Source organism: Notamacropus eugenii, chromosome 6 (genome assembly GCF_028372415.1).
Source record: "Notamacropus eugenii isolate mMacEug1 chromosome 6, mMacEug1.pri_v2, whole genome shotgun sequence".
NCBI lineage: Eukaryota > Metazoa > Chordata > Mammalia > Diprotodontia > Macropodidae > Notamacropus > Notamacropus eugenii.
Genome location: NC_092877.1, coordinates 78,424,566 through 78,447,692, shown reverse-complemented (window position 1 = coordinate 78,447,692; position 23,127 = coordinate 78,424,566). Strand labels below are relative to the sequence as shown.

The window sequence follows — 23,127 nt, the reverse complement described above, 5'->3', positions numbered from 1 at the left end:
GTTTCCTCTCCACACTCATCTCGACTCCAGATCCACCCACCTAGTGCTTGGGGACTGAGATTCAAATGCTGCTTCCCAGCCTCTGGGCTTTTGGCGGGGGAGGGGCTGCTATTCAGTGTGAGATTACGTTCAGGTGCTCAGGTGGGGGCAGGGCCGCCACATGGGGCTCAGTTCCCTCAGGGGGTTTATGAGGAGACCTTAACAATGGATCTGAGCTCCTGCCTGTTTTGGGAGCCCCTGTCTGCTGCTGCCTCCTGAGGGGGCCTGAGTTATGGAGACACCCTGCTCCCCTCTCGGCCAGCCAACAAGACTCTCTCACTGACCTTTGGTGCCTGTGGGTGGAGGGACCTGCGCTGCCTGCTGGAGATTCTGTCCCTGAAGCCTGCTCAGATCTGCTCCCCTCGGTGCCCTGTGGCCAAGACAGGGCTGGGCTGGGCTCTGCTCCAGGTCCAGTGCGTGACGGACCTTTCGTGTCAGTTTTTCAGGTCTCTCCGGAACAGAAATCTCCTCCACTCTGTTGTTCTGTGGCTTCTTTTCCTGGGTATCATTCTTAAGCAGAGGTTCAAGAAGGAACTATCTAATCCAGAGGTTCCCAAACTTATTTTTCTCAAAAAAAAAAATTACTCAGTTCCCCCTTAGAAATCTACTTTCTTTAACAGATTTTTTTAAAATTTGAATAATTTCAAAAATATAATATTTTTAAATGAAGCATTTTGAATTTAATAATTTATTGAAATTTGCAGGGGGTTTTCTTACATTAAAATTTTGATGATGCAATATTGCATCATTTAACCATCTAGTATGATATTGTAAACAAGTTATTACACACAGACATTCCTGCTGATGCATCTTGGACCTCCTGGCAATGTACAACAGGCTCACCTGCCAACACTTGATTGTTAAGACCTGTCAGCGGATTTGACCACTGATCAACCTGACCAAGTTATAACTTGCATTTTGTGTGTTTATTTGGAAAATAATGTAATCACTATGACTTTAAGTCTGTTACACAACAGATGAAACATGCACAAATGACTTTTTAAAATTTTCTTCTCTTCTTTCTTTGCACTTCCACCACCCTTTATTATTATTCAATTGCATCCAAGGCTACTACTGCCCCCCCTGGATTGGTCCAGCATCCCAAAGGGGAGGTATGGAATACTTTGGGAACCTACAAATCAGAGGAAAAGTCCGTGGGGTGGAGGATACTTCCAACATGTGAATTCCAGGGCAATATAATAGTAAATCGGAGTCAGGACTAGAACTTAGATCTCGTGACTCTTCTCCGATGCTCCTTTAATGGCCATAGCAACAAGAGACAAAGACGCAGAAATTCTATTAGTCAGCAAACTGTTCATGAGACAGAAATGACAGGAATGTCCAACGCTAGTTTAGAATGCAAATCTATATATAAAATGATACAGAAAAGGATGTCAGAAGACTAAAAGTAGTATTTCATTGTATATCAAGAAAAAGCAATGAATATAAAAACAAAACTATATAAACCTTGATATGAAACTCAACAAAGTTATATAATCCCAAGAACATTCACATAGCAACCTGCCAGAAGGACAAGAAAGAGATAATGAAGTAGATTTGCTGTTCTTTCTTTATTAATGTGTTATTTTCATGAACAGTGACAGTGAGTCTTTTGGATCCTAAGACCTCAGTAGCAGATTGCTAGAAGTAGACATGTCATTCAAGAAGACAAAATTGAGAAGAGTGGTTGTTTGCACACTGAGGAAATCCATACTGGAAGTGACACAATCTTGAGAATGGGAAAGGATTATTTTGCAACATATAACCAGGGAGGGAAAAAACAAACAAACCAAGTCCTCTGAGATGTGGAGTAGCAAATCATATGTCAACATTCCTTCGCAGCAATGGATTAGCAATAAAACTGGAAAGCTCATTAGTCAGAGTTAGAGTCCAGTTACAAGAAGGAAATTAATGCAATGCTTGAATAAACATGTCCTTCAGCCAAAATAAGGGCTGTGCCAGGTGCATATGGACAATATGTCGGCAATAGGCAAGTTCTCCTAAGTAGAAAGTAGTTTCTGCTTAGTCTTGCTTTAGTGACATTGGCATCCTCTACCAACCAATACGTTAAAATATGTATTCATTAATTTTTGTAATTGTCAGAATGAATGGTCAGTACTCTGCAAACATGATTATCCAATTGTTAACTATTTGAAGTAATAATTCAATAATACTTCTTCAGTTAGAGATAAGTCAAAATGAGAGTTATCTTCTCATCAAACTTTTGTTTTGTTTTGGTTTTTCCAGCCAGAGCTGCAAGTGCCTCAGTAGAATCCCATGGAAGACTTTAACTCTTTCCATTCCTCCTCCACTCTCCTTCCCTCTCCAAGATTATTTCCTTGCCTATATGGACTTACCAGAAATAGGTTTATCATCACCATCAATCTATTTTTATTTCTCTCCAGATCCCTACTTCTCTAGACACACCTTAGGAATGTGAATAATCCTGTTTAAAATGATTCTCAATTAAGTTTTCAGAACCTAAACCAAATCAGTCATTCCTGACTCCCTAGAGAAGGAATCACATCCCATGAGCATGAGCATGAAGTCTTGCACCAAGTTTTCACCCACAATGGAATTTTTGTCTGACTGGTTCCCAAGCCTCAACAAAGATGGACTCCTGGTGGAAACAGCAAAGCAGCTCTCTAGTCACATGAAGTCCATCCCTCAGGAAGTCTCAGGCCAGCTCAGGCTTTCCTGTATTCTTTGCCATGGTATGTACCCAGGTTGACTCAGACAAAAGACATTATCTTGTCTTTAAGAAAAGGGAGCAGGGGAAAATCTAGATCTAATTGTGTTTCTTCTCTAACTGGCTCAATTAGAAAATCATATGTTTTACTTGTCAATTTTAAAACTAAACTCATTATGTCACAGTTTGCTACATAAAAAATAGAATTTCAAATTGTTCTGTCAAAAATCTCTTACACATCTCCTCACACCAACCCCCCCCCCCATGGTATGTGTAAAGAGAATAATGAAAATAATAGCTTATTGTGTTTAAAGATCCACAAAGCCTCATTGATGAGAAGTCTAAAAAATAGAGGTCACCTATGTCCTCCTCTACGTTATACATCCAAATCCCACTTCATAATTCCTCATTTTTTCTTCTTTTTTTTCTAGCTTGCTCCTTGCTAATCTCTTCTCTTGTGCTTTTGATCCAGACCCTTGCATGAACTTGCCTTCTCAATCATTCTCTCTCTTTCTCATCCCAGATCTCTGCATATCACCTGGTTCCTTCTCAAGCTGAGGTCTCCACATGTTTGAAAACTTTGCCTTGCCCCCATTATCTCAAGCTATTATTCTATTTCTTGTCTCCCCTTTTGACTCCAAACCCCTAGAAAAAAAAGCTATCTACTCTCCTTAACTCCATTTCCTCACTTCCTACTCCCAGTCCCTTGCATTCTGGCTTCTGACCCCATCACTCAACTGAAAGTGCTCTCTCCAAGGATATCAATGATCTCTGAACTGTTAAGTGCAAAGGACTTTTCTCAGTCCTCATCAAACTTCTGGACACTTCTGTGGCACTTGAGATTGTCCACTTCTCTTCACCTGAATACTCTTTCTTGAGTTTTGAGACACTATTCTCACTAAGTTTTCTTCCTACTTGACTAATCAATCCTCAACTTCTTTTACTGTATCATCATTCTCCTCCCACCAAGTGTGTTTGTCCCCCAAATTCTGTCCAGGGCCCTCTTTTCTCTCTACACTTTTTCATTATTTCCTATACATTCAATCATTTAAAAGTAGAAAACAAATTCTACACATTATTTTCAAAACTACTCTGCTTGTCCTTCTTTCCTTTAGAATTTCCTTCTGTTCTCTTCCATGCACTAAAAAAAAATGTTACAAGAGTTTTTTCTTATTCTTCTCTTTTTTGGCATCACTATTATTAATTCATCTCCCCCTGACTCCATGAATTCGAAGATCAGCTCTTTATAGAAGACCCTCAAATCTATATATCCAGCCTTAATTTCTCTTTCAAACTATAGTCCAATATTACCAGCTGACTACTGGTCAACTTGGATGTCTTGTAGAAATCTAAAACTCAAGATATTGCATAATAGAACTCATTATATTCCCCATACTCTCAACTCATCCCCTTTCTGTTGATGTCATCACCATCTTTCAAGTCACACAAGTTCACAATCTTAGAGACATTCACGACTCTTCTTCCCTAAACTCATAACTCATCAATTGCCAAGTATTAATGTATGACATCTCTAGCATCCATACCCTTCACTATTCATACAGCTTCTGCCATGGTTTAAGCCTTCATCACCTCTTGCTTGGATTATTTTGATAGTTTCCTAAATGATCTATCTGCCTATGATGTCTTGCCTTTCCAACTATCCTCCATACTGCTACCAAAGTGAATTCCCTGAAACATAGAGCTGATGTTATAATACCTCACTCAATGACCTTCAATGACTACCTATTGCTTCTAAGATAATATATAAAATTTTCAGATTGGCATTCACAATTGATTCTCATTATCTTTTCAGCCTCATTTTATTTTTTACAAAATATATTTTTTGACTTTTTTTGTTTTTAATATTACTTATATTTTCCCTTGTATAACTCCTTCATTCCTTCCCAGGGGATTGGTCAATAAAAAGGTAGGAAAAGGTGGGGGGGGGGAGTGTTTAAAAATGGAAAAAACAAATACTGACTCTATATACAGTACCCCACATCCATGTTCCCTCGCTTCTGCAAAGAGGGGGAAGATGTCTCCTCATAGCCCTTCTTTGGAACTAAACTTAGTCATTAAAATTTCACATCAGCCTTATTTCATATAAATGCTATAAATATTCCACCTTCTAGAACCAATACTCTTCTAACCGCTCACAACAGCATCTGACATTCCCTCTCCCACCCCAATTGCTTATATTTGGAACATATTGCCTTCTCACCTCCATCTTATAGAATCCCTAACTTCCTTCAAAGTACAGATCAAGTGTCCCAAACAAAACCATTTCTGATGCTCCCAGTCAATAATTTTCTCTCCCTCTTAACATTACTTTGTTTTAAATTGTGTCTCTTTGAGAGAGTGTGAGAAACATGTATAAGCAAATATTATAGTACGTATAGTACTATAGTACCATAGATATAGTATCTATATTTACATATCTATGGTACCATAGATTTAGTTACTATATCACACAACATGGTTAGTAATGTAGAGTATTATATATAGTGTCTAGGTATATACATATACTTAAACACATATATACACATACAGCATTTATTTGCTTATACACATGTTGTGTCCTTCCGGTAGAATATAAGCTCCCTGAGGGCAAGGACTATTTCATTTTTATCTTAGTAAATGTTTGGTGAATTGAACCGAATTCAGTTGGATTTCAATTAACCTTACCTCTCTCATAAAACCAGGTCCCAAAGTCACAGGATCATAGATTTAGAGCAGGAAGGGATTCTAGAGGACATCTAGTTAAACCTTTTCATTTTAAATGTGAGCCAATAATTCCAGAGAAGTTAAGAGATTTGAGAAAATTTCATGTAGATTATATGTAAAGAAGCCATGCTTTGAATCCAATTTCTCTGCATCTACATACAATGGCCATCTTAATTATTGCACCATGCTATTTGGGAAACTATGTATCGAAATGCTCTTAACAAATTGTCCTAGAAAAAGGCTTTCTTAAACGGAGCCCTCAGTCATCTGAAAGCTGGTGTAGTTCAGGCAATAAGAACTTATTTTTTAATTTCTGTCTAAGGAGTAATTTTTCCTGGAGGGCAAATGGTGTGATTTGGCATATTTGAATATCTGAATAGTTCTACTCTGTTCCACTCTGAAATCAAAGATCTACAAAAAGTCTAATGAGAATTACTCTTCTGGGTTACTCTTGTCTTTTAACACCTCAGTTTGGTGATCTGCTATTTTGACATTCTGTTTATAGAGTTTCAAAATTTATAGAGCCCCACAAACGTTTCAAAATAAAGAGAATTTTATTGGTTTGTTGGTCATCTTTCCCATAGTTAATCATTGCAAGGATTCATCTTCACTATACAGGGTTACTTTTAAACAGTTAAACCACTGTGTATTTTTAAACTTAAAGATTTATACTTGAACTTCGGAAGATTTTTTTTTTGTTTTATACCAAGTCTTTGGGGTGATTATTTACAATCCACTAACAGTGGTAATGGATAAGTTAATAGATGTCCAGGAAAGTGATAAAGGACAAAATTATGTACATTCCAAAAGAGAAAACTGGTGTTCCAGTTAAGGCCCTTGATTACAGAAAGAATAGAAAAGAATAAATTTCCTGCTCACAAATTGTGCTGTTTTGTCTGTTTTAATTTCTTTAGATTCAATTCAGTTCCAAAGACAGATCAGCTTGTTCACTTGTTCTTATTTCTCAATTCTTGGATTCTGTGAAGTTCTCCATTTCAATCCCATAATGCTGTGGTTTAATTGATTTGTGTTTTCCCAAATCGCCCAATAGCTAAAACTTCATTTCTATTTTAAGAAATTGAAATTGACTGTTATCCTTGGCTAGACAATGTCTAAGGCAGAGTGCACACGTCCCATTCTGTTTAGAGAGCTCCTACCATGGATATGTACAGGATCTGAAAATGCATACACAGATTACCTGCCTCATACATAAATCCACCATGTATAACATTGTTCAACTTAATATCTAGAAGCAAAAACTCAGTGGAGACCTCAGCTGTCCCCTAATACATCCCATGCCTAAGGGGTCAACAAGTGGCCAAGTAGGTCCTTAGCAAATGTATTGATTGATTAGTTGAGCTAACCCTTGCTTTAAGATTGACAGTGACAGACAACCCCATGTCCCTATAGGCAGTACATTCCATTTTGGGGCAGCTCTAATCATTAAGAAGTTTTTTCTTGTAACGCACTTTTGGAACTTATTCAAAAGGCATAGAGCAATGGAAAAGGTGTTTATGAATCAGATAATTTTCTTCCTGATACTATCTAAGCTTGAGGGGATTTGTACCTGAACTGAGGTCAAACTACCCAGAATGCCATTGACCGCTGACCTTTGTAGAGACATCTGAGTAAGAGAGGCAAAAGACACGAAGATCAAATAGACAGAGATGCCAAGAAATTCTGACCTTAGCAGACAAATGGAAAATTGACAGATACTGGAGCTAGAAAAGCAACCCAGTCTCATTCTGTATGCTGAGCTTGGTCACTGTGGATTGAACTATGACTCAGTCAGTAGACATTTCTTAAATGCCTACTCTGTGCCAAGCACTGGGGATACAATGAAAGGTCCATACTCCCAAGGAGGTCATAATCTAATAGGAGAAACACTTCCCAGTGATAGGGATGAGCTCTGGAGACCTAGGCATAGAATTCTGGAGCAAGTCAGCTACCATCCAAGATACAGGAATGACGTGATTGGTGAGCCCATCTTGGAGACTTCTGCCTTCACTTTTCTGAGTGGTGGTGGTGGGGCAACAGAAACTGTTATTCCACCTGCTTACAATTTTGCTTTACCCATTCCCTAATGGAAAGCTGAATAGAAAAGGAACCAGCTGTAAGTAAGCCAAACTCACTGCTCCTGATTGTCTTTCCCTTGCTCCTCTTTCAGTGACTGAAAAATAGACACTTTTAAAATGACTGTCTTTGCACATGGTATTTTTAAGTGTATTCTCTCTCTCTGTGCCAAGAGACTGGAGGTATGTCTACTAAAGCCTCTGTAATGATCACAGTTCAGATGTTAACTATCATTTAATGCTGACATTTAATTTAAATAGCACAATTTTCTTAACCCAACTTGTGATGAAGAAATTCCTTCTACCAATTTGGATCAGTACCTGCTCTATAATTTGTATTTATTAAATGCTTAGTGTACAACCAATAACTTACATTTTCATAGGACAATACAACACATATAGAAGAGTGGTGGCTAGGATTTGGAAAGGCCTTGGGGATACTGAATGGAACTAAAGAGAAAATAATGACAAATTCTTTTTAGTAGCAATAGAAAGGAGCTAGAGAGGAAGGGAGGGGAGGGTACATATCTGGATGGGTCATGTGAGACTCTTACCAAAATCATGACCACCAATTTAGAATCTTAGAGAGTTCTGTGGGAGGCACTAAGAGGTTAAGTGATAGTCACATGGAGCAAAGGCAGGATGTGAATTCCAATAAATCCAATAAACATTGATTAAGCACCTACCAGAGCCATCTCTAGTCATCCTGACCTTTGTGTTGCACTGGACCCAGAAGGCTCCAGAGGACAGAGTGAGGCTGATGACTTTACACAGCTCTGCCCTACTTAAATCGAATTCACTTGCAAGTCGACACATCTCCTTCTTGATGTCCCTGGTCCTCTTCAAGAATGCAGGACAAACAGCAATGAAGCACCTACAATGTGCCAGGCACACTGTGAAGTACGGGGGATACAATGATTAAAAGAGAGCTAGGAGCTTACAAAGGGAAGAGGAGGCTGAGGTTATCTGCAATGACATGCTGCTTCTCACACAGCATCCCTTAGAATTCAGTACCAGCCCGATGAGCAGTGTACAAATAGAATCATAGGTTCAGAGAAACAGAGTTCCAAGGGGCCTGAGAAGCTCCCTAGTTCAATCCTTCCATTTTACAGATGAGGGAAAGGAGATTCACATGTGTAGTGTCAGATATCAGAGGTGGGATTCCAACTTAGGTCATCTGATTCTACACCTAACCCTTTCTCTACTACACCTCATTGTTTCCATCAGGGTACACATGTGTGGAAAGCACCTCTGGTGCTACCATTAGGAAGATTGGGCTGTATTATTCCCTAAAACCAAATATTCTTAACAATGATTTCCTAATTTTGCTCTCAGTCCAATTTACCCCCAAACCTCCCACAAAGGGATGGGCAGAGATTGCCCCAGACCTGATAGTTATTGCAGCTGACAGCTAGGATTGGACTACCAGATATATGCATACACCATTGACACAGTTCCCAATATGGATCTCCCTTCAGGGCTCAGGTCAAATGCCTTCACAAGTACATTTGTTAGTACATCTCCCAGTAATTTCATTCTTGTTTTGCACATTACTTATATTTACTTATCTACAAACCTGTAATCTCCTTTACAACAGAATGTAAATTCTTTGAAGGCAGGGGTTGCTTTCCTCTTTTGTTATAGTCCTACCATGTAGCACAGTGCACAGAATGCTTAACAAATACTGGTTTGTTGATTAATTGAGTTCCATCTCAAAATGTCTAGTTACATGCCGCTATATCAAGTAGATCAATGGTGTCAAACTCAAATATAATCCAACCCACTAAACTGTATATCAGAATTCTTGAAGGCTGTGTATTGACTTAGAAAGTCATTTATTAACATTATATTCTATTGTATTTTTACTTCTGGCTCAGCAATACTCCCAGTATTTCCAAGAGCATTGGCCTGCAAGCCCCACATTTGACCCAGTTGGGGTAGGTACCTTTATGTAAAGCCCTGACTGGTGTATGGTACATTAGAGTAGATAGCCAAAATCTACCCTGGGTTGTTAGAGGATTGTAGCTTTGGAAACAGCCTGGCATCCTGGCAAGACACTAGGAAATTCACTGACTAAATGAGGTAAAATTCCAATGCCTCCACAGGAATTTTTCATGAATACTCTATCTTTCCCTCAAAAAAAATGAGTGGAGTTTCTCAGTTACTAGAGTTTAAGATTCACTTACTCTGCAATCCATGTTACTGAATCATAGAAAATATAGACACCAAAGACCTATGATGTCTTTCACAGGAATGTTTTCATACATGCTCCTTTTATATCCCTTTTCTGCTCCAGTTGTTAAATGTCCCATTCCTAGGACATGATTTTAAGTGTAAGCCAACTTCATAACCCAACAGCTCTTTACATTTCCGGCTATAAACCCTGTAAAGCAATGGTCTACCAAGGACAGAGTTATAAATAGAAATTCTGGCACCTTGAGGCCAGCAGCTGTAGTTAGGTCCTCCAATCAACTTTGTAATTCAAGATGTAAAAATAACAAAAGTGTGATTGAAGCAAATTCAAATGAGCAGAAAGAACTAATCCCGACAACAGAAGGAACAGTTACTACTGCTGCTGCTGCCGCAGAGGGAATTTACTTGCCCATTTTTTGCATTAAGTAAATTTTGGTGTCCTGGAGCAAAGACCTGACTGCCCACCCAGGTTGCAATTTTGGGGATTCTATTGCTAATGACTTTGGTAATAAGTAATTCTTGTGATAATCAAGCTTCTCATTAGTAAAATGGCTTATACCTAATTTTAGTTACTTGGCCAAAATCCAACCCTGGACTGTTCCCACATTCACCTCTCTCACTCCTACTTCCAGGATAATGGCCAACAAGAATAACTAACATGCATATAGTGCTTACTATGTGCCAAGCGCTTCACAATTATTATCGCAGTTGATCTTTACAAAGATTATTATTATCCCCATTTTACTGACAAGGAAACAGAGGTAAAGAGAGGTTAGCTGACTTGCCCAGGGTCACACAAGTAGTTAGTGTCTCAGGCTGGATTTGAACTCAGATCTTCCTGACTTCAGGCCAAGCACTCTATCTACTTTGCCATCTAGCTGACTATGAGCATACCCCAAGGTTTTTCCTGGACTTCTAATCTCTCCACACATTTCCCACTTTGTGAACTCAACAGCTCCCATGCGCTAATCATGTCTATATTACAGTCCATCCTTTATGTTTGAAGAGGACTGATGACATTGTAGGTGATGTCTTGACTAGCACACGAATTGCATTTAAGTGAAACAGAATTGCACAACCTGATCTCTCTTCTAGAGTCATCAAAGTCCAGTGGCAAGACAAAGAATCAAGATGACTGGACATCAGACACAGTGGATAACCTTGGTGTCTTCCATGTCTGACCAAGCTCTAAGAGCTCAATGGCAACTGCTTCATCCACTTTCATGGCAATTGGAATAAATTGTTCTCATCGGTCCATTCCAATGTGGGAAGTCTTCACATGCTTGGGGTAGACATCTTCCTTGGAAACAACTGACCAGTAACAATAACAAAAAGATCTCTCTATCAATGACTGCTAAATCCATATGTCCAGCCCTAGTTATTCCCCTGAGTACTAACTGTACATGTCCAACTACTTATTGGATGTTCCCAACTGGATGTCCCAAAAGCACATAAATTTAGTCTTTACTAAATTGAACACCATCCCCTCTCCAAATGCTCTTTCCATCTGAACTTCCTTAATTCTACCAAGGGTCCCATCGTCTTTCTAGTCATCCAGGCTCACAACACTGGTAGTGTCCTTGTCTTTTCATTCCCTCTGCCATCCACATCTTCATTCAGCTGGAAAATCTTGTCATTTTTACCTCCACAACATCTTTCACATCTGTCTTTTCCTTTCTACTCACAAGTTTGCTACCCTCACTCAGGTTCTTATCACCTCTCACCTGAACTATTGCTCTCTTGTTCTCCCTGCCTCAAGTCACTTCCTTCTCCAATATATCCCTCACTCAGCTGCCAAAGTGATTTATTTTCCTAAAGTGCAAACTTGAATATGTCACCCTTTTACTCAATAAACTCCAATGACTTCCTCAGATGCCTCTATAACCAAATGAATCCATTTGGTTATTATAAAAGAATTTATTAATTTTTTTTGAAAATCATAACACTTTCCAATTTAAGTATATTGATAACATCTAGAATAGTATTTTTAAAAAGAAGATGGAGGATAGTGAGAGTCCCAGGGCTCTTAGCTCAAAAGCAATACTTGCTTCTTTAAAAAAAATATTTTACAAGATGACATATGGTAAACTTAAAGTTACCTAAAAGTACATGAACTTAAATAAAATGAACTGTTTGAGATATTCAGGGCCTGGTAATCATGTTTATTATAAGGGAGAGGGTTCAAAAACCTCACCTCAATCAATAAATAGACATGATTATGTTTGTAAAATGTGTTCATAAGATGTGCCTATGTGAGGCCCTGTGATCTCTATCAGACTTGAACTTCTCTTAAATTGGCTTGTGTTTGTCCTTTGTTTTTGAAGAGGATCATGACATCAGGAAAATGATGATGACATAATTTGCTTTAAGGGAGGGACAACCGTGAAAGGTCACCAGCCTCACTTTCTCTTCCACAGCCATCTGGACCCAGTGGCCTGATATTCAACAGGACCACTGGAGATGGCCCAGGATGCAATAGGAGATCCTGGCCTTTTTAGGCTAAGGTCTTTTCAGTTTCTCACTTTGAGTGAGGTAACACCCATTCAGTGAATAGGGCTTCTTTAAGAAGTCAGTGAAGGGATCATCCCTTTAATTAGGAAAAAACAATCAAACTGGGAGGGGAAGACCCTAAGGGTTGCTAGTCAAAAGAGAAACCATTACCACTGACATTCACTCTGAGGCTGGAGGGCCCAAAATATAGCCATTAAGTGCAGCTTGAGCAGGGACCTAATGTGGTCCAATCTATGAGCCTAAGAGTGAAATGTGTGAGGAGGAAAGAAAGAAAGGAGGGAAGAAAGGAAGAAACGAAAGAAAGGAAGAAATGAAAGAAAGGAAGGAAGAAAGGAAGGAAGGAAGGAAGGAAGGAAGGAAGGAAGGAAGGAAGGAAGGAAGGAAGGAAGGAAGGAAGGAAGGAAGGGAGGGAGGGAGGGAGGGAGGGAGGAAGGAAGGAAGGAAGGAAGGAAGGAAGGAAGGAAGGAAGGAAGGAAGGAAGGGAGGGAGGGAGGGAGGGAGGAAGGAAGGAAGGAAGGAAGGAAGGAAGAAGAAAGGATTGGGTAAAGAAAGGAAAAGCATGATTGGCTAACTAAACAAGATATCTGTGCTTCCAAGGGTTTTATATAGTGGGAGTCATTTCAGCACTAGTTTAGCCAAACTCTCAGTGGGGAATTTTGAATTTAAGAGCCAAGGATTTCAGGACCCTGAACAGAAATAGATCTTGGAGGAAGGAGTTTTCCCACTTTCTCACCATCCTCTGCACCCTTCTACTGACCATGTTAATAGAGAGACTGGATCAGTAGGTGACAACATATCAAACCACGCTAGTTGTGAAAAGAGATATACACAAGGAGAAAAAGCACAAATATAAAAGGATACTCACCCAAAGAAAAGCCACTTCAAACATTCTCTGCCTCACAACCGAGTAAAGTGACAGCTATGGATTTAACAGAGGTGCAAATCCTTGAGGCCAAACTAGGCTTCCTGACCAGTAGAGAAACACATCTTTTTATTCATTGTAATGGTAGCTTTTTTTTTTTACTGATATCTTTTTAAAAATTCTGAATGTAAACATCAAAAGAGAAAAAACAAGCATTTACATATACACACATATGCCTAGTCTTGTCTGATCTTGACTATGGATCCATGTATTTTCTTTTTGGATGACTGAAATTTTTTTTTAAGTAGAAGTTCTGGATTTTGGAGATGACATTCCTGGTTCTTTTCTTTTGGGACTTTGTTTTAGAAACAACTTGTAGATTCTTTTTTTCTCCATTCTGCCCTCTGGCTCTAACATATATAGGCATTGTGATTTCTTGAAATATAGTGTCCAGCATTTATTTAATGATGTTTTCAGGGAGAGTTTAATGATTCTTAAATTTTCTCTCCTTGACTGATTTTTGGGGGCATTTGTTTTTGATAGTTGACACCTTACATTTTCTTCTGTTTTCCAATCTTTTGATTTTGTTGTAAAATTTCTTGGTGCCTCATGGAATCATTGATTTCTGTTTGGTCTGTTCTAGTTATCAGGGATTCCGGTTTTTGGGTAACATTTATCACTATCTTTTCCAAGCTAGTTATTCTCCTTTCAATTTTTTTCCCTCAAGATCTCTTATTTACTTTCTTATCTCTTGCTGCATTTCTTCTAGAAATTCATGAGCCAACTCTCATAAGGACTTTGTGTATGTAAGAAGAAAAAATGTGCCCCTAATTTGGGGGAATTTTTTTTTTTTATAACTGTTACTGTTACTATAACTTCTCAGTAAGTGCTTCTTCTTAAAGCTAATTAAAGTCTGACTCACTGATTACTAATGGAAGCACACTGAAGGGAGTTTATGAATCCCAGTCCCTTGGGGTTATCACTAGAACCCTGAAGGGAATAGTAGTCAGCTGCCCTCTGGAAACCCTGCCCCCCAGCTGGAGTGGAAGCAATGGAAGTAGGGGTAAGGGCTATGTTGACATTAAGAATTATTTCAATTTGCTGCATTTGATAGTCTGTAAATGCAAACAAATTTTTGTGCCAAACTGTGACTGACTGACCCTGTCCTTGAGCTTCCTTTAAATCCCTTACTGCTCTTATTTCTCTCCATGGCAACAGCTATCTGTAAGAAGAGGTTGGCACCATGCTGAAGGAATGGCTGCCAGGACACTCTTTCAGAAGGTTCTCATCCCCACTCTAGTTCTGATCCAAAGCTGTCATTAAAGGAATACCCAATACTCCACCTCAGAAGTCACTGAGGGGTAAAACATAATGCTATTTTGTAAAAAGTTAGCAAGAACAAAAAGCTAGGACCAAAATCAATTTTTATATCTTCTGTGATCTTTTTGTCTAACTTAATCTTTTAACAAATACCTTCCCTTTGTCCCCACACAGTCTTAGGTGCTCATCCTGTCCAATTAGAGACATACACCCCTGACCTCAACAGTATTCAAGTTGAAGCTATTAGAAGAACCACTGGGCATGCACTTCTTATCATTGTTGATGCCAATGATCCTTCATTTTTGAAGAAGACCAATGACAGTGGGTGATGTCTTGACTTGCAGGTGAGTTGGATTTAAGTGAGGCAGAGTTGCATGAACTCCTTCTAGTTTAACAACCTTAAGCAAACCACTTCTTCCTTTATCTTAGCTTTTCCTGATGCAAGGTAGAGAGGAAAATGCTAAATTTCATCATAAGCTCCTAATTAGTATTTAGAAAGCCATTTGTGATCCACAGATGAAAGGTGTTATGTAAGTGATGTCACTGTTATTGTTAAAGTTTCTCCATCAGGAAAATGGGCTTTAATGAGGCTTACTTGTTTACAGAGATTCTCAGATGAAAAAAAGCATGGAAGAATCAATATTACACTGTACACAGCTATTAGTGCTAAACCTGCTGTCACTGCTGAATAGTTTATCATTTCCTTACGGAGCTGTGCTAATGACGTTCCAGGTTTGGTTTTATCCAAAGCTGACACAGACACATGTAGTCACACAGGACAGCTAGATGCCTAAGGTTTAGTCCATGACTAAACGGAGAAGTGAAGAGAAGAAAAGGCTGCCCCCAAGGATAGGGATGAGATGGAGGAAGTATGTCAAATCCATGAGGGGAAGGACTACTTCACTTTTGTGTTTGTACCTCCAGCATCCAGCACAGGACCTGAGAAGAGGGAGACTAAAATAGACTTTGTGCTTAACAGCATGCGAATTGAAGAAGACACGAGAGAGAAACATAGTTGTCATCTGTGTTGTACAAAGCAGCAGAGGGAAGTCTGGGGTGCACAAAGGGAGAAATAAAATGCCAGCCATGTGGACACACGCACACACACACATACACACACATTCATTAGAACTGCAGCTTTAAAGATGATGATAGGTAAGCCATCTGCATTTGAGTAGGCTAGAAATTAAGGTATCATCCTCATTTTTATAGATAAAATAGATGAGTCCCAGAGGGAGTAAACTGTTTCCTAAAGATTATACAAATAGTCAACGAGAGAAAAGAGAGACAGGAACTCAGGCTCTTTGTAATTTCTGACAATTCATTTAACCCTTCTAGACCTTTGCAATCTCAATGATCCTGCCTGTCTCTGAAAGCTTCACCTCTTCATAGCTACTTGTTTCATCCCTAGTACTTTCAAACATACCAAGTATCTCATATCCTTAGAAAAACTTCACTAGACTCTATCATCCCCATAAGCTGTCATCCCATATCTTTTCTCCCTTTCTTATCCAAACTCCTAGAAAAAAAAAACTGTCTTCACTTACTGCTTCCTCTTCTCTCACTTCTCAATCATTTGTAGTCTAGCTTCTGACTTTAATTCAGCTAAATCTTCAAAGTTACCAATAATTTCTTAATAGCCAAATTTGATGGCCTTTTTCCAGTCCTTACAATTTTCTTGATTTGTCTGTTGCTTTTGACACTATTGACTGCTTTGTCCTCCTAGATATATTCTTTCCTGTTTGGGTTTTCATGACATTTGTCTCTTCTGGTTTCCCCTTTACCTGTCTGATTGCTCCTTCTCATTTTCTTTCACTAGGTCATCATCATGATTTCACTTCAGAGAGCTTTTGAATCTCCTTTTCCATTTGGCTAATTCTGCTTTTGAAAGCATTTGTCTCCTCATTGGCTTCTTGAACCTCTTTTGCCAATTGAGTTAGCCTATTTTTCAAGGTGTTATTTTCTTCAGCATTTTTTTGGGTCTGCTTTAGCAGGGAGCTGATCTGCTGTTCATGCTTTGACTGCATGTCTCTCATTTCTCTTCCCAGCTTTTCTTCCACCTCTCTAACTTGATTTTCTATGAGCTCTTCCATGGCCTGAGCCCACAGAATATTTAGTCTGGATGTTTGGGATACAGAGGCCTTGTCTTCTATGTCTTTGCCTGATGGTAAGCATTGTTCTTCCTCATCAGAAGGGAAGGGAGGAGATGCCTGTTCACCAAGAAAGTAACCTTCTATAGTCTTATTTCTTTTCCCTTTTCTGGGCATTTTCCCACCCAGTGATTTGACTTCTGAATATTCTCTTCACACCCACTTCACCTCCAGATCCTCCCAGCCAGCGCTTGGGGTCTGAGATTCAAATGCTGCTCTCCAGCCTCAGGGCTTTGGGTGGGGGCGGGGGCAGGGCTGCTATTCAGTGTGTGATTAAGTTCAGGTGCTCAGGTGGGGGCAGGGCCGCCTCTCAGCCTCAGTTCCCTCAGGGGGTTTATGCAGAGACCTTCAACAATGGATCCAGGCTCCTGCCTGCTTGGGGAGCCCTTGTCTGCTCCTGCCTCCGCTGTTGCCTCCCGAGGGGGCCTGAGTTATGGGGGCACCCCACTCCCCTCTCGACCCGCCAAAGAGACCCTCTCACCGACCCCTGTCACCTCTGGGTGGAGGGACCCGCGTGGCCGCTGGAGATCCCGTCCCTGAAGCCCGCTCGGATCTTTTCCTCTCAGTGCCGCGGCCGCGGCAGGGCTGTACTCAACTCCCAGTCCCAGCGCCCAGTCCGTGGCATGAAGGACCTTTTGCGAGAGGTTTGCAGGTCTCTCTGGAACAGAAATCTCCCTCGCTCCAATGTTCTGTGGCCTCTGGGTGCAGCATTCGCTGTGAGTTACAATTTTGTATATGTTCTATGGGTTGTGGGTTCGGAGCTATGTGTATGTGCGTCTTTCTACACTGCCATCTTGGCTCCGCCTCCCATCATCATGATTTCACTAGGCACATCATATCACATAACTAGAGTGTTCACCAAGACCTAATCCCACTTGTCATCTCTTTCTGTACTCTCTCTCTTGGTAACTTCATCATCTCCAATAGATTTAACCACTGTCTCTATGCAGATGACTCATTGATCCATATATCCAAAGTGGTAGGGAGGAGAAATGGGTGTCTTCTTATATCTCTTCTTTAAGCTGAATTTGTCCTTTATAATTATACAATATCTAGTTTCCATTAGATTGTGGTGATGTTCTTTCCATTTGCATTGTTGTAGGCATTACATATACTGTTTTACTGGCTCTGCGAATTCTTTTTGTCAGTTCATAAAAGTATTTCCATTCTTCTTTGTATCCCTCATGTTCATTGTTTCTTACAACACAGTAATGTTCCATTATATTCATGTACCTTAGTACAACTATTCCAAAACTGATGGACAGCTCCTTTGGTTCCAATTCTTTGCTAGCACAAAAAGTGCTGCTATAAATATTTTCATGTATATGGTGACTTCTTTTTGTCAAGGACCTCCTTGGGGCTTTATACCTAGCTTTGGAATCCTTAAGTCAAAGGGTAGGGACATTGTAGCCACTTCATTTACATAATTACAAACTGATTTTTTTTGTTTAGCTTTTAAGCCCCTCCCAACTTGACCTCCACTTTTGTTTCCAACCTCATCTGATATTACATGACCACATATACAGCAAAACTGATTTTTATTTTGTTCTTCACACACAACAGAAACAGTGTCTGGCAAATCATAGGCATTTAACAAATAGTAAATTAATAAATATTGCTGATTATTTATTTTGCTTATTAATTGTTGATTAATTATTTTCTTATGCATAGATCTGGGGATGTCACTGTTTTGTTTGCAAATTTCTAGTCATTTTCTGTGGTCTCCCATGCAAAGTTCAAACTCTTATGGTTGCCATTCAAGGTCCTCCACAGCCCAGAGATGCTCTACTTTCTTGCCTTTTCACATAGTCCTTTCTGTTCCCCACACTCTACACTCCAGCCAAACTGGATAATTCTATGCCCCTGAAAATTTCTCTGTGCTCTCTTTCCTCCAGGTCTTTTTTTCAGATTGCTCCTTCTACTTACGATGCCCCCTTCTTGCTTTTCACCTGTTTAATTCATATTCATATTTTAGATTCTAACTCAAACATTTCTTCTTTCAGGTATGTCCCTTGGTCTTTCTGATTGCCAATGCCTTTTTTTTTGTAAGATCACATCAGATTTTATTTTAAACTTTTTAATGAATGTACATAATATTATTTATTACAATTGGTATCTTACCCCTTGCTCTATTAAACTATAAGCTTCCTGAGGGAGAGCACATACACCATCAAGTTTTTGTATATCCCTAGAGTGAACTACTTGCTAGAGTACAAGGTTCTGTTCACAGTAGGCAAAAAGTATTTGTTGTATGTATAAGCATATGCAAAACTGTGCTCTACCTGCATCTGGAATGTTAATCCGAGTTGCTGGGACTGGATTTACTCCAAAACATCCAACAGTTCTTGTAGGGTGAACAATACCCAGGGGCATTAACTGTGCATTTTCACTGTTTATGAATAACCAGTAGTTAGACTCCAGAGTCAAGCAAAGAACTTTGAGACCCCAAGTGAATTATTAGATGGCAGACCTTCTCAACTGGTTATAAATATCTGACAGGTGGAAAGCAGCAGGGAAGATCTGAGAAATTTTCAAATCAGTTTGGAATATCGTCAGTCACAAATCAGTTTGTAACACTGGAGAAAAATAGCATAGAAAGCAATTATACAAATTCCAAAAATAATAGCTACAATAAAGAAGGGATTTTATTTGGTGAGATGAACTTCATTTATATGACAAATGTTTATTATGTCCTCAATGAGCAGAATGTTGTGCAAGACTTTGGGGAAATACCAAACATGGCTAAGACATTGTTCCTGCCCTCATAGAGATCACAGCCTAGCCACAGATAACTAGATGGCCCAATCTTACATAATAAGCCCATGAGCAAATTTCAAAATAAAAGGCTATATCAGGTATCCTTCCAGTGGTCATGATTTTTTGGTAACTATTACAAGTCTCAGGTAAAGGATTTTACAATTGGACTATATTTACACTTGACCAAATAATTCCTTCCCAGAGTCTAATAATAACCTACTGTCTATACAGCTGGAGTGAATTTTTCATTAGCCAGTATTGAGTTATTGGTATAGTGTCAGCCCAGAAAAGATTCCAAATTTATATTGCATTTTTCTCCCAAGGAGCCAAAACTGTTTCACATAAGTTATCTCATTGATCCTCAAGCCTCTGTTGAAGATAAGTATTATTATCCCTCTTTACAATTCTACCTAGTCCAGTGGTAGTTCTACAAATATAGGACACTGACATTTTTGATGATGAGAAGGAGGGATATGTGAGAGGACCTTTGCACTGGTAGCTTTCTTCCTTGAGAAGGGATTTGGGAGCAGATGGAGCTCACCAGAAGATTGCATCTGACTAATAAAGTTGGTGTATATTTGCTAGGCTCTGGAAACCTTGGAGAGAAAGTTAAAATCAGGTAGCACTTTTCCTCTTAAAGATATGTAAGTAAAATAATGTTGAATTTGAAATCAGATAATTTGGGTTAAAAGCTTGGCTTTATCAATGGAACCAAAATGGTGGATTAGGGTGAGCTATCCAACTAAACACTCCCAATATTCCTCTTCAAACAACTTTAAAATAACACCTCAGCTCAAACTTTGGAGTGACAGAGCCAACAAAAGGTCAAAGTGAGACATTTTTCTGACCTAAGAAAACTTAAAAGGTCAGCAGGAGAAGCTTATGACACATAGCTAGAGGACTGTCTAGAGCCACATATGCAATGGTGGTAACAAGCAGTAGCAGCTTGGAGAGCTCTCAGACCAGAAACAATTGGCCAAAAAGAAATTACAGGGGACCCTTTGCTGTCACTAGGTACCACTGGTATTTATTGGCAACTCTATTGTCCATACACAGATCTGGGTTTGCCATTCCAGGGCAGAGAGGAGCACTGGGGGTCAGTCACAAGAAAGCAGTGGCCCTGGTCAGAGTTCCAAGGCAAAGAGAGCACTGGAGCATGTGGTTGCAGGCGACCAGCGACTCTTTCTGATTAAAACCGACCACAGACCAGGAGAACAGTTACCACAGCTCTCCCAGGATCATACCACTTTGGAAGTACTAAAAATTTGCAGACCTCCAGAACAATCTCTGAAAACAGCAGCTAGAAAAGGCCTAAATCTCAGAAAAGTATGTCTTCACCCTAAAGTGAACAGAGTCCAATTCTATCTAACATAAAGTTCAAAGTCAAGAAATAGCTGGAAAATGGGCAAACAACAACAATAACAACAAAAGAATTTGACCATAAAAAATTACAAACGTGGCAGGGAAGACCAAAACACAAACTCTGAAGAAGATAATAATGTGAGAACAGCTACCCAAAAATGTCTCAAAGAAAAATGCTAATTAGACACAAGCCCAACAAGATTACTGGAAAAATTAAAGAAAGACATAAGAGTGGCAGAGGAAAAAACTGGAAAAAGAAATGAGAGTGATGCAAGAAAATCACAAAAAGAAAATTAAGAGCTTGGTAAAAGAGACACAAAAAATATTGAAGAAAATATCACCTTAAAAAACAGAATTGACCTAATGGTAAAAGAGGGACATAAATCTACTGAAGAGAACTCCTTAAAAAGCAGAACAGGCCAAATGGAAAAAGAAGTATTTCACAGAAGAAAAGAATTCCTTAAAAAAAAAACAAAAGCCTTGGCTTTTACAAGTCACTCCTCTCTCTGGGTCTCATTGATCTAGATATGTTCTAAGGTCTCTTGCAGCTTTAAATCTACAATATTATGAATCAGTTTAAAAACTAAGAGAGGGTATGGGAAGTTCATAGTGAGGTTATATGAAATTATTTTGTCTCCCTTTTTCTCTTATTAAAAAGTTCACAGGATCATAGGATTCAAAACTGGAAGTGTCTTAACATAACTTCATCTCAGGTAATAATAATATTTATGGGGGCAGAATCAAGATGACAGAGTAGAAATACACGTATACTCTAGCACTTCTCCCACAGCCCACAAAATACCTGTAAAAAATTACTCTCAACAAATTCTAGAGCAACAGAAGCCACAGAACAACAGAGTGAAAGAGGTTTCCAGCCAAAGGTAACCTGGAAGGCCTACAGGAAAGGTCTATCTCACAGAATGCTGAGCAGAGCAAAGCCCAGCCCTGGCCACACAGCACTGGGAGGAACAGGACCTGAACAGACCTCTGGGGCAGATCCTTCAATCCACAAATGACAAAGAAATCTCCAAAGGTCAGTGTGGGAGGGCTTTCCCATCTGGGAGAGAAGGGAATGGGATTCCCCCAGCACTGGCCCCAGGAGGCAGTGGCAGCAGTGGGTGGTGGGTGGTGGGCGGCTGTGGAAGAAGCCTGGGTCCATTGTCCAGGCAGCTCAGCTTAAAGTCTCTGGAGGAACAGAGCAGCTGATCTGAACCTCAGCCTTGAGCACTGTACTGGGGAGAGGAGGAGCACTAGCAGAATCAAAAAAATGCTGAGGAAAATAATACCTTTAAAAAGAGGCTAACTCAATTGGAAAAAGAGGTCCAAAAAGCCAGTGAGGAGAAGGAGGTTTTAAAAAGCAGAATTAGCCAAATGGAAAAGAAGGTTCAAAAGCTCACTGAACAAAATAGTTCTTTAAAAGAGAGAACTGAGTTCAGGGAAGCTAATGACTGAGATAAACCAAGAAGTTAGAAAACAAAACCAAAAGTTTGAAAAAATAGAAGATAATGTGAAACATCTCATTGGAAAAACAACTGACCTAGAAAATAGATCTAGCAGAGTCAATTTAAAAATTATGAGACTACTTGAAAGCTATGATCAAAAAAAGAGCCTAGACATTATCTTTCATGAAATTATCAAGGAAAATTGCCCCAATATTCTAGAACCAGAGGGCAAAATAAATATTGAAAGAATCCACTGGTCACCTCCTGAAAGAGACCCAAAAAGAGAAACTCCTAAGAATATTGTGGTCAAATTTCAGAGTTCCCAGGTCAAGGAGAAAATATTGCAAGCAGACAGAAAAAAACAATTTGAGAATTGTGGAAATACAATCAGGATAACACAACATCTGGCAGCTTCTACATTAAGGGATTGAAGGGCTTGGAATAGGATATTCCAGAAGTCAAAGGAACTGGGATTAAAACCAAGAATCAACTACCTAGCGAAACTGAGTGTAATACTTCAGGGGGAAAAAAGGTCATTCAATGATATACAGGACTTTCAAGCATTCATGATGAAAAGACCAGAACTGAATAGAAAATTTGACTTTCAAACACATGAATCAAGAGGAGTGAGAAAAGGTAAACAGGAAAGAGAAATCATAAAAGAATTTCTAAAACTGAACTGTTTACATTCCTACATGGAAAGATAATATCTGTAACTCTTGAGACTTTTCTCAGTATTTGGGTAGGTGTAGGAATTATACACACACACACACACACACACACACACACACACACACATACACACACATATAGACAGAGAGTACAGGTTGAGTTGAATCATAAGAGATGATATCCATAAAAAATAAAATAAAAATCTACGGGTGAGGGAGCAAAATACTGGGGAGAAATGGAATGGGGCTGGCTATATAACTCATAAAAGAGATAGGAAAAATCTTGTTCAATGGAGGATAAAAGGGAGAAGGGGAGAGTGGAAGAGTGAAGCTTA

General features: G+C 39.3%; 1 protein-coding gene across 2 annotated transcripts in view; it reads right to left on the bottom strand.

Annotated features, from left to right (window-relative positions):
- SLC34A2 (solute carrier family 34 member 2) overlaps window positions 1–23,127 on the bottom strand; it is a 151,349-nt gene that overhangs the window by 73,603 nt on the left and 54,619 nt on the right. The gene's annotated exons all lie outside the window — the stretch shown is intronic.